General features: G+C 37.2%; 1 long non-coding RNA gene across 1 annotated transcript in view; it reads right to left on the bottom strand.

Moving 5' to 3' along the window:
- Positions 1-2118: 2118 nt before the first annotated feature.
- The window catches only part of LOC107196546, a 15889-nt gene continuing 6566 nt past the window's right edge, over positions 2119-11441 (bottom strand). The window contains exon 2 of the long non-coding RNA XR_001517977.2: positions 2119-2690. This is a non-coding gene — a long non-coding RNA (uncharacterized LOC107196546). The remainder of the gene's footprint in view (positions 2691-11441) is intronic.

Below are 11441 nucleotides of genomic sequence, written 5' to 3'. Positions count from 1 at the left end.
CATTCTAAGGTACTGGGATTTAGAGCTTTAACATATGAATTAGGGGGAGTGAATTCAGTGCATAGAATTCCTAATATTTAAAAAAAATTTCCTCACTTTACCATAATACAAATATTGAATCGTTATGTTGTACATATGAAACTAACATGTCAATTATACCTCAATTCCAAAAAAAAACCCTTAAAATTGCAAGAAAGATAAAAAAAACTACCAAAAAATAAATGGATAAAAGAAATGAACAGATAATTCACAAAAATACATCTAAGTGACCCTTAAATATATGAAAAGAGAAATGCAAATTAAAATGATACTGAAACTGTTTTCACCTATCCGAATGATAAAAATTAAAAAGTATAATATTCTGTTAGTAAGACAGGGTGTAACAGGCAGAATGGTGACCTCAAAAAGATATGTCCACATCCTACTCTCAGGAACTTGTGAATGTTACTTTATCTGAGAAAACAGTCTTTGTAAATATAATTAAGTTAAGGATTGTGAGGTGAGGAGTTTATCCTGAATTGTCTAGGTGGACCCTAAATCCAATCTGTGCCACTCATGAGGCAGAGAGAGATTTCACAGGCAGTGTGACCGTGGAGGCAGAAATTAGAGTGATGGGGCCACAAGTCAAGTAATACCTACAGCCACCAGAAGCTGGAAAAGGCAAAGAACAGATTCTCCCCTAGAGTCTCTCGAGGGAGTCTAACCCTGCTGACACCTTGATTTCGGACGTCTGGCCCCAGAACTGTGAGAGAGAATAAATATTGTTTCAAACGACCCAGTTTGTTGTAATTTGTTAGAGCAGCCACAGAAAACTAATACACAGGGGATTAGGCAGTCTCATATTATTGTTGGTACAAGCATTTGTGGATGATAAAAGGGCTTCTATGGAGAGTAACCTCACTGTTATTCCACAGAGAATTTGAGATCTTGCTCCCTGGCATATGTCATCAATTTGGCTCAAATAAACACTTATGAAAATTGTCTTCAAGTTTGGACATTTCTTACATCCACACTTTGTAGCGGGGAATTTGATAGTATGTGTGAAAACTTTATGTTTACCTACCATCCAGTTTTTGGAATTTACACTGGAAATGTACTTCCATCTTTTCAAAAACAGCCCTTACAATGGATGCTCTATAGGTTTACCTGTTGGCATAGAAAAATGTTCACCAAGTGTTAGATAAGGAAGGTGGGTTTCAGAACAATGGATGCTCTATAGGTTTACCTGTTGGCATAGAAAAATGTTCACCAAGTGTTAGATAAGGAAGGTGGGTTTCAGAACAACAACATTTAGCCAGTCTTATTTTTGGAAGGAAAGGCTATGTATAGAAGGAGGGTAAAGGGATTTACAATAAAACTCATAGTGGGCAACTGTTATTTTTGGAGTCTCTGTTTTCTAAATTTTAACGTTCAGTATGTAAACCAAAGTTCCACAGGACTATTCTGAGGAATTAAAGAGTTTTATTCTGATATGATTTGCAAATCAAAGAACCTAGCCTTTGGCATGAACTGAAGACATGCTCTGAGGTGGGAAGAATAAGGCAAGGGTTTTAAAAGCGAGAGTCAGAGGGATGGGTTGCTAGGGAAACAAGTTCATAAACTTACGTCATTCATTTTCTGATTGGAGGGGGCAACTGGACTCTCAGTAGTCAGCAAGTGGGGTTGTGAGATAAGAACAATGGTAGTTTCGGTTGACTCATGGTCAGTAGGTAGAGTCACGGGATATGGCCAAGAGTTGGAGTAATAAGACATGGTCAGCAGGGGAATAAAGGGGACACAAAACAGGGGCCAATGCCTCAGTTTCCCTTGGTATCTGCAAAATAAACTGGTAAAAACAAGTTTTGTGGTGAAATAGACAATGCAGGGAAGGCAGTTCATCAGGTAGGCAGAGTTTAAACTGCAAAATAGCCTAGTCACTCAAGCAACATCAGAAGCCAAAATGCAGGGGGCGGGTCTAGATATTCAGTCACAAAATTAAGTTAGCATCCTCAAGTACATGTATATTTTATTGGTACAAGTTCTCTAAGGCTAACCCCTTTCTCTTTGAAACTGGAGGGGATTATAGAAGGACCTACAGACACATGGGCATTATGGTGTCAACCAATAAAGATCTGAGACTGTAAAACAAATCAGAAGTTTATTTGGGGACTTAAAGGATTCGAAACATGGAGACAGATTCAGTAGAAGACCTGATATGTGCTCTGGGAAGACAAAGGAAGCCCAAGCTTAGCAAGGCAAAAACCAGTTTTTCCTTGGCTGTCTAACCTGGTATGATGACTAGCTCAGGAAGGTTTAGTCAGGTCTCAGTGGTGGGACTCAGATAAGCATCCGCATGACAGGGAGGCAAGTTCCAAGATGTGCTTCTTCGCAAGCATAGAAGTCCAAAACTTCAAACCTCATCTGGGTGTAGATGTGCTTGAACCTGACTTTGCTAATGGCATCCTGACTCCCATTTTAGGGCCCCTCGACATAGTTGACTCCATTTTCAGATGATTCTGTTCACAATTGGTGACAACTCTTTGGGAACTCAGGCCAAAGGGATCTCAGTTCTTTCGCCTGGCCTCTGAGAAGAAAGCTTCTCATACTTCTCACTCTTCACAGCAGTTAAACTTTTACCTGCAATGGCTTTCCTCTTCTTGGAGCCCGTTTAGTTAAACCACTCTCTACATCATTTAGGGCTGTCTCCTTTCCTGCAGTAAGAAAATCACGTAAGTCTTACAGATAATAAAGTCCTATACATAGGAGAAGATATCGTCACCTGGATATCATGTAGGAAACCCTACTGTTCCCAAATACCTAAACTATGTCACAAGCTATGCTTGCTTATAGGAACTAAGGCAAACTGCTAACGGTTAACCACAACACCTACAGACAGCTCATTCGAAGATGGTGTTCAGAACCCCCAACCCATGACCACTAGCCAACTTGTCTTCATTAACATAATAAAGATCACACCCAAGGGAAAGAAATGTACACCTCTAGGCACAGTGAGTGCCTTGTGCAACGGAACCATTGGGGACTGCACATACCCCAGCTCTTCCCAGAGGTCGCTGCCCCCTTTCTAAGAACTCCCCACCCCCTTATCCTGCCTACCCAGTTTCTTTAAAAGCCTCCCACCCCAAGCCCTAACTATGCGGAGGAGGTGCCTTTTAAGCATGAGCTCACTCTTCTCCATTCCTCCATCAAAGAGAAAAGTTGCTGTGCTGCTTTACTGAACTCAGTCTTTCTCTATTGGCGCAAACTGCACTGGGCAGAAGGACCTTGGTTTGGGTCCCTGACCCAGAAGGGCTGGCAACAAAATGAAACTTGGGTCTGCTGTGGTAATGTCAATCAGGGAAGAAGAATAAAAATGCCAAAGAAAGACAAGGTCACCTTAGGTGTCAAGAAAATGAAGCCTCAGTAATAAAAAAATAGTTTGTTTCCAGTGATACGAATGTTAAATCAGTTCCTCAAAGGCTCTCCAGAGACTCATAATGAAGGCAAATACCTCCAGCAGGCAAATTATAAATATTGAGGCAAAATATTAACTGGCAAAACAGGGCTCCAATATCACATCCTTGTTATATCCCTTTGAGCAGCTTTCAGGCAGTCACTTTCCACCTGCGAGAACTTGATGGACATCCTTGGAAGTGACAGTCTTGCAAATGACAAAAACATTCCAACTCTACAAAGCCTAGTCTCATATGATCCTGGGGGAAAGGGGAGGGTGGGCCAAACACATGAGCTAGACAGCATATAGAAGAAACGTCTCTGGTTTTGTTCAGCTTTCTGAGTCCAGCAAGAATACAGATGCGCCTTAAGTTATGATGGGGCTATGTCCCGATAAACCCATTGTTAAGAGGAAAATAATCATAAGCTGAAAATGATACACCCAACCTACCAAACACCATAGCTTAGACTATCTGACCTACCTTAAAGGTGCTCAGAACACTTACATTAGCCTATGGTTAGGCAAACTCATCTAACATGAAGCCTGTTTTGTAATAAAGTGTTGAATATCTCATGTAATTTATAGAATACTGTACTGAAAGTGAAAAATGGACAGGTAGTATGGGTATTGCTTTCACACCATTATAAAATTGGAAAATCATCGTGAATCTGGGATCGTCTGAATACTAGGTTAATAAATTCCAGAACTTCACAATGAGATATTAAGTAGTCGTTAAAAATTAGTCTACAGCCATGCCACCCTGAACAAGCCCAATCCCTTCTGATCTCGGAAGCTAAGCAGGATTGGTCTGCTTAGTACTTGGATGGAGACCACTTAGGAAGACTGGGTACTGTAGGTGTAAAAAAAAAAAAAAAAGTAGAATAACCAAAAAATATAGGAAAAAAATATACTGACAGTGGCAAAAGCAGGTTACTACACATATGTACAACTATTCCATTTATCAAAATATATTCTATCTTTACAGATAGAATGTCAGACATTAGTAATAAAAAGAAAAATATCTGGACTTATACATTTAAATGTTAACATTGGTGACTTCTAGGCTGTGATACTGATCTTTCGTTTAAGTATACTTCCATAAACTTACATAAATTTCAACTTATATATACTTCCTATTTTCTTTGTGAGAACTATGTATCAATTTTAGAAGATACATTTTAAGGTATTTTCTTAAAGGGAAGTTCTTCAAAAAATCGGTGAAAAAATTCACTGTGCTAAGTCTTTAGGTTAGATTTACAGCTCAGCATATTCTAAATACAGTTGGCTATAAGTGATTTCTCTTATGATCTCTTCCAACAAATTTAGTTTTCAAGCATGCCTGTGGGTTGTTGGCCTACAGAAGAGCTAAAAGGTTCAAACCTTGGTCTTGCTGCTTTGTTTTATATCTTGATATAAGTATTTATTTCACTTCTGAAACATTAGCCATAATGCCATACAACCAATGGGAGAATCGCCTTGGATCCAACATCAAGAGAATCAAAACTGTAGAACATAAACTTGGCTAGAGAAAATTCATTCACACTGATAGTTCTCATGAATTCGCAATAATTGGAACATATTGCTATAGTTAGAACACTTTCTTATCAACTCCCATGTTTTATCATCTGTACTTCTCCAAAGGTCTTCATCATGCTCTGCCTTTGACCTACTTTAATTTTCCCTGTTGAATGGAACAACAGAAAGGTAGCAATTATATCTTATTAATCTGTTTCTTCCAAGTAAGTATGCATAACTTCTTGCACGTTGAGGGCATGCCCAATGTTTTATTCAGAAATCCCACTTCTAGGACACTTTGTCTTGGGAAAAAATAGAAATGAACAAAAAGGTATTATAAGGATGTTCATTGAAGAATTCCTGATAATTAATAATTAGTAAAAAGAAATGTTTAAGAATAAACAATGTATTAAATAAGATATGATAGACCACATTATAATCATTATGATTTTGGTTCCAAATTAATGATCAAAGAGAGAGATACTCATCAGGAATGACTCAGGAAGCAGACATATCTTTACAGATAGAATGTCAGACATTAGTAATAAAAAGAAAAATATCTGGACTTATACATTTAAATGTTAACATTGGTGACTTCTAGGCTGTGATACTGATCTTTCGTTTAAGTATACTTCCATAAACTTACATAAATTTCAACTTATATATACTTCCTATTTTCTTTGTGAGAACTATGTATCAATTTTAGAAGATACATTTTAAGGTATTTTCTTAAAGGGAAGTTCTTCAAAAAATCGGTGAAAAAATTCACTGTGCTAAGTCTTTAGGTTAGATTTACAGCTCAGCATATTCTAAATACAGTTGGCTATAAGTGATTTCTCTTATGATCTCTTCCAACAAATTTAGTTTTCAAGCATGCCTGTGGGGTGTTGGCCTACAGAAGAGCTAAAAGGTTCAAACCTTGGTCTTGCTGCTTTGTTTTATATCTTGATATAAGTATTTATTTCACTTCTGAAACATTAGCCATAATGCCATACAACCAATGGGAGAATCGCCTTGGATCCAACATCAAGAGAATCAAAACTGTAGAACATAAACTTGGCTAGAGAAAATTCATTCACACTGATAGTTCTCATGAATTCGCAATAATTGGAACATATTGCTATAGTTAGAACACTTTCTTATCAACTCCCATGTTTTATCATCTGTACTTCTCCAAAGGTCTTCATCATGCTCTGCCTTTGACCTACTTTAATTTTCCCTGTTGAATGGAACAACAGAAAGGTAGCAATTATATCTTATTAATCTGTTTCTTCCAAGTAAGTATGCATAACTTCTTGCACGTTGAGGGCATGCCCAATGTTTTATTCAGAAATCCCACTTCTAGGACACTTTGTCTTGGGAAAAAATAGAAATGAACAAAAAGGTATTATAAGGATGTTCATTGAAGAATTCCTGATAATTAATAATTAGTAAAAAGAAAAAGAAATGTTTAAGAATAAACAATGTATTAAATAAGATATGATAGACCACATTATAATCATTATGATTTTGGTTCCAAATTAATGATCAAAGAGAGAGATACTCATCAGGAATGACTCAGTGAAGCAGACAAGATATAGAGCAGAAGGCATAGTTGGAAAATGGTAGAATCTAGTAGTTAAACAGTTAAAGACTGAGAGCCTTGGAATTCAAATTCTGGTTCCACCTCTCAGGAACTCTGACACTTTAATTATTTTAGCTCTTGGTGCCTCATTTGCCTAATCAATTTACTGGAAATGATACCTCCCTTATAGGGTTCTCAGGAGGACTAATGAGACAATACATGTAAAATACTTAGAATAGTGTATTAGGGTTCCTCAGAGAAGCATACTCCAAAAGATATGTGTGTGTGTAGAGAGAGAGAGAGACAGAGACAGATGTTTTAAGGAATTGGATCATGAGTTTGTGGAAGCTTGTTAAGTCCAAAATCTGCAGGGCAGGCTAGCAAGTTGAACACCCAGGGAATAGATGCAGTTCGAGTCCAAAAGTTGTCTGCTGGCAGAGTTCCTTCTTGCTCTGGGAGAGATCAGTCTTTGTTCTATTTGGCCTTCAACTAATTGGATGAGGCTCACACATATTAAGGAGAGTAATCTGCTCTACTCAAAGGCCACTGATTTAAATGTTAATCTCATCCAAAAAACTACCTTCATGTTTCATCCAGAATGATATTTGACTGAATACCTAGGCATCGTGGTATTCGGAAGCCAAACTGACATAAAATTAGCGATCATAAGTTCACCCCTTATCAACTTGTCACCTATACACATCTCCTTAAGCTATATTTAATCTCTGAATAAAGACAATAGCAAGATCGTACTTCCACCTAACATGTATAACTACCCTGCATACAACCAAAAAACACACTAATGCTTTCCCCAGAAGAGGGTACTAAGTCCTTGGGTGATGTTTACTCTTCTTCTTGATATCCCATAACTTAAATATTGTGATGTAAAGTTAATAATACTTAACTACTATGACATAAAGTCAGTACATCTTATGTTATATGATAAAGGGGGAAAAAAGGGGAAGCAAAGATATTTACCACACAGACACACACACACACTGAAATGAAGAAACACTCATGATGATTACAGTTCTCATTTCTGAGACTGACCACATGGTCATAGCTGGCATTTATAACTACCTTCTTCCATGACCCATTCCATATTCCCTTTGCCACCAGCAAGCGCCTCAGTGGGTCATGATTCTTTACTTGGTGGAGTGACCCAAACATTATTGAAGAGTCTGGCCCATCAGTAATCTTGCCTGAATAGTGTTGTAATTTTCCACTCACTTTAATCACAGGACATGTTAATGCAAAGAAATGCCCGAAAAGATTTGCCATGCACCAGACACTCTTTAACTCTCTTGTGGAGTAGCAGTCCAATTTCCCCTTGGTAGCCAAGGTCAAACACCCCAGCCAGCACAGTAACTATATTCTTTGCCTGTTGATTCAGAGGGATGAGGAGCCCAAAGTGGCGGAGGAGCAGTCTTAACTTCCAATTCAATGGAATCATGTGTCTCCTGGTGGAAGCAGTCTTCTCTCTGGAACTAAGACATCCTGGCAGCAGAGTACAGGTTGTGGGGACAGGAAGCAAAAATTTTATTATAGGTCCATTAGGAGTAACAGTGAGCAGTGTCACTCTCATTTCTACCCCTTATTCTTGGCCTCGTGAATCCTGGCTATGGGACAAAACAGTACCAGATATAGGATGCTGATCCACAGCATGTACAGCCTTTTGGAGAACCTTGTTCCAACCCTGCAAGATACTGCCACCTAGCTGGCATTTTAACTGAGTCTTCAAAAGGTCATTCCACTGTGTTAAGCCAGCTGATTCAGGATGGTGGGGTTGTTTTCTGTTTCCCTGATCTTTTTATAATGTTCATTTCCACATCTTTCCCCTCTTAATTCAGTGAGAATCTGGTGAAGGTAGGTTTGAGCAGATCAGTTTGGTCCATTTCATTATAGTTTTGGGACACTGTTCTGCCTCTCTAAATCCCCCCTACTAAAGAGCCTGGGGCCTGTCTTTCTTGATTCCATCATACTATAGCTGCATTTCCTCCTTGTTTTGAGTAATATGTGGATTTATCCAGCTTCCTTCTAATCTTTTATGTATGTGTGTATGGGTGCTAGGAGTAAGGAGACATGAGGGGGCAAGAAAAATGTCATTCTGAAGTAGCACTTTTGGAGCTCAGAGGCAAGATCATCTCATGTCACTTTTTCCCTCTCCTCCATCAGCACTTTCTTTGGATTCTGAGTTCTTTTAAAGTGGAACCAAGAAGAGGACTAATAAATATGTTGAATTTTAAAACAGGCATGGCCCATGCAAGTTGGTGTTTTCTTGTTACTAATGCCAACACTTTGTATGTCTTGTCATTTTGATAATAGCCATTCTAACAGGTGCGAGGTGATATTTCATTGTAGATTTGATTTGCATTTCCCTGATGATTAGTGATATTGAGAAACTTTTCATGTACCTGTTGGCCATCTGTATGTCTTCTTTGGAAAAATGTCTACTCAGATCCTGTGCTCATTTTGATATCAGATTGTGTTTTTGTTTTTGGTCTACTGAGTTGTATGTGTTCTATGTATATTTTGAGTATTAATCCTTTATCAGATATATAATTTACTGATGTTTCCCCCCATTCTATAGGTTGCCTTTTCATTTTGTTGATGGTTTCCTCTGCTGTGCAGAAACATTTTAGTTTGATATAGTGCCATGTGTTTATTTTTTCTTTTGTTGCCTTTGCTTTTGGTATCAAATGCAAAAAATCATCTCCAAGACTGATGTCAAAGAGTTTACCACCTATGGTTTTTTCTAGGAGTTTATGATGTCAGGTCTTATGTTCAACTCTTTAACACATTTCTGATTGATTTTTGTGGGTGGTATAAGATAGTGGTTTCATTTTTATGCAAGTGACTGTCCAGTTTTCCCAACACCATTTATTGTATAGACTGTCTTTTCCCCATCACATATTCTTGGTTTTTCTTGTTATAAATTATTTGTTTATATATGTGTGGGTTTATTTCTGGGTGCTCTGTTCTGGTCCATTAATCTTTCTGTCTGTTTTTATGACACTACCATACTGCTTTGATTATTATAGCTTTGTGATATAGTTTGAAATCAGGAAGTGTGAGCCTTCCAGCTTTTTCTTTCTTTCTTAAGATTGCTATAGCTATTAGATATCTTTTGTGGTTCCATACATATTTTAGGGTTGCTTGTTTTATTACTATGAAAAATGCCACTGGAATTTTGATAAGGATACATTGAATCTGCATAACTTTTTGGGCTGTATGGGTATTTTAACAGTATTTTTCCAAACACAAAATAGCTTTTCATTTCTTTGTGTCTTCTTCAGTTTCTTTCATGAATGTCATGTAGTTTTCAATATACAGGTTTTTCACCTCCTTGGTTAAAGATAGACTCTAAATGAATGGTGCCGGATATCTAGGTAGCCATTTTGGAATAAGATTAAGCCTCATCTATATCTCATCTACCATACAAGATAAACTTCAAGTAAGTTGAATGATTAATTATTAAACATGCTACCATAACAAAAGACATGAATGAAGTTTCACAGAAAAAGAATAAAAAGAATAAAAAAGGCCATTATAAAAAGATAACTTCTATCTCAGCTCCAAAGACAAAAACAGACTCAAAGTGAAAGGGTGGAAAATGATATTTCAAGCAAATGGCATTCTGAGAAAAGCAGCAGTAGCAGTACTAATATCGGACGAAACAGACTTCAAATAAAAAAGGTAAAGAAAGATACTGAGGGACACTTCATAATGATAAAGGGAATCATGCACCAAGACATAACACTTATTAATATCTATGCTCCCAATCAGAGAGCCCTGAAATATGTAAAGCGATTACTAACAGAACTAAAGAGAGAAACAGACCAAAATACTATCGTAGTAGGGGACCTAAATACCCCACTGTTGGATATGGACAGATCATTCAAACAGAAAATCAATAAGGACAGCCATAAATGACACATTAGACCAACTGTACATAATTGATTTACAGAGCCTTCCATCCCATTCTAATCATTCTTCTTATACATTCTTCTCTAGTGCACATGGAACATTCTCAAAAATTGACCACATACTGGGACACGGAGATAGCCTCAGCAAATAGAGAGTTGAAATCATATCAACCATATTCTCTGATCATAATGCTTTGAAGCTAGAGAGCAACTGCAAAAAGAAAGGAGGAAGAACTACCAATACATGTGGATTAAAGAACATGCTACTGAAGAATAACTGGGTTAGAGAAGAAATAAAAAGAGATATCAAGAGATACATAGAAATGAGTGATGATAGTACAACATATCAAAACTCTTGGGACACGTCATAAGAGGAAAGTTCATATCATTACAGGCCTACTTCCAAAAACAAGAACGAGCCTAAATAAACAACCTGATGCTTCATCTTTAAAAATTGGAAAAGGAAGAACAAATGAAGCCTAAAGTCAGCAGAAGGAAAGAAATAATCAAAATTAGAGCAGAAATAAATGAAATAAAAAAGAAATAGAAAAAATAAATACAACAAGGAGCTGGTTCTTTGAGAAGGTTAATAAAATTGGCAAACCCCTGGCTAGACTCACTAAAGAAAAAAGAGAAAAGACACAAATAAACAAAATCACGGATGAAAGAGGGGAAATTACAACGGACATTGCAAAAATACAAAGGATCATGCAAGAATACTATGAAAAAGTATTCTTTTTAATAACCTAGAAGAAATGGATCAGTACTTAGAAAAATATAATCTTCCTAGATTAGATCAAGAGGATCTGGAAACTCTAAATAGATTGATCAACAGAATGGAAATTGAAACAATCATCAAGAACCTACCAAAAAGTAAAAGTCCAGGACCAGATAGCTTCACCAGTGAATTCTACTAAATGTTCAAAGAAGATTTAATACCTGTTTTCTTCAAACTCTTCCAAAAAATCGAAGAGGAGGCAATACTTTCTAACTATGAGGCCAATAT

The sequence above is a fragment of the Pteropus alecto genome, unplaced genomic scaffold (assembly GCF_000325575.1).
Source record: "Pteropus alecto unplaced genomic scaffold, ASM32557v1 scaffold281, whole genome shotgun sequence".
Taxonomy (NCBI): Eukaryota; Metazoa; Chordata; class Mammalia; order Chiroptera; family Pteropodidae; genus Pteropus; species Pteropus alecto.
Note: the sequence above shows the minus strand (reverse complement) of the source record. Positions and strands in the feature narration are given on the sequence as shown.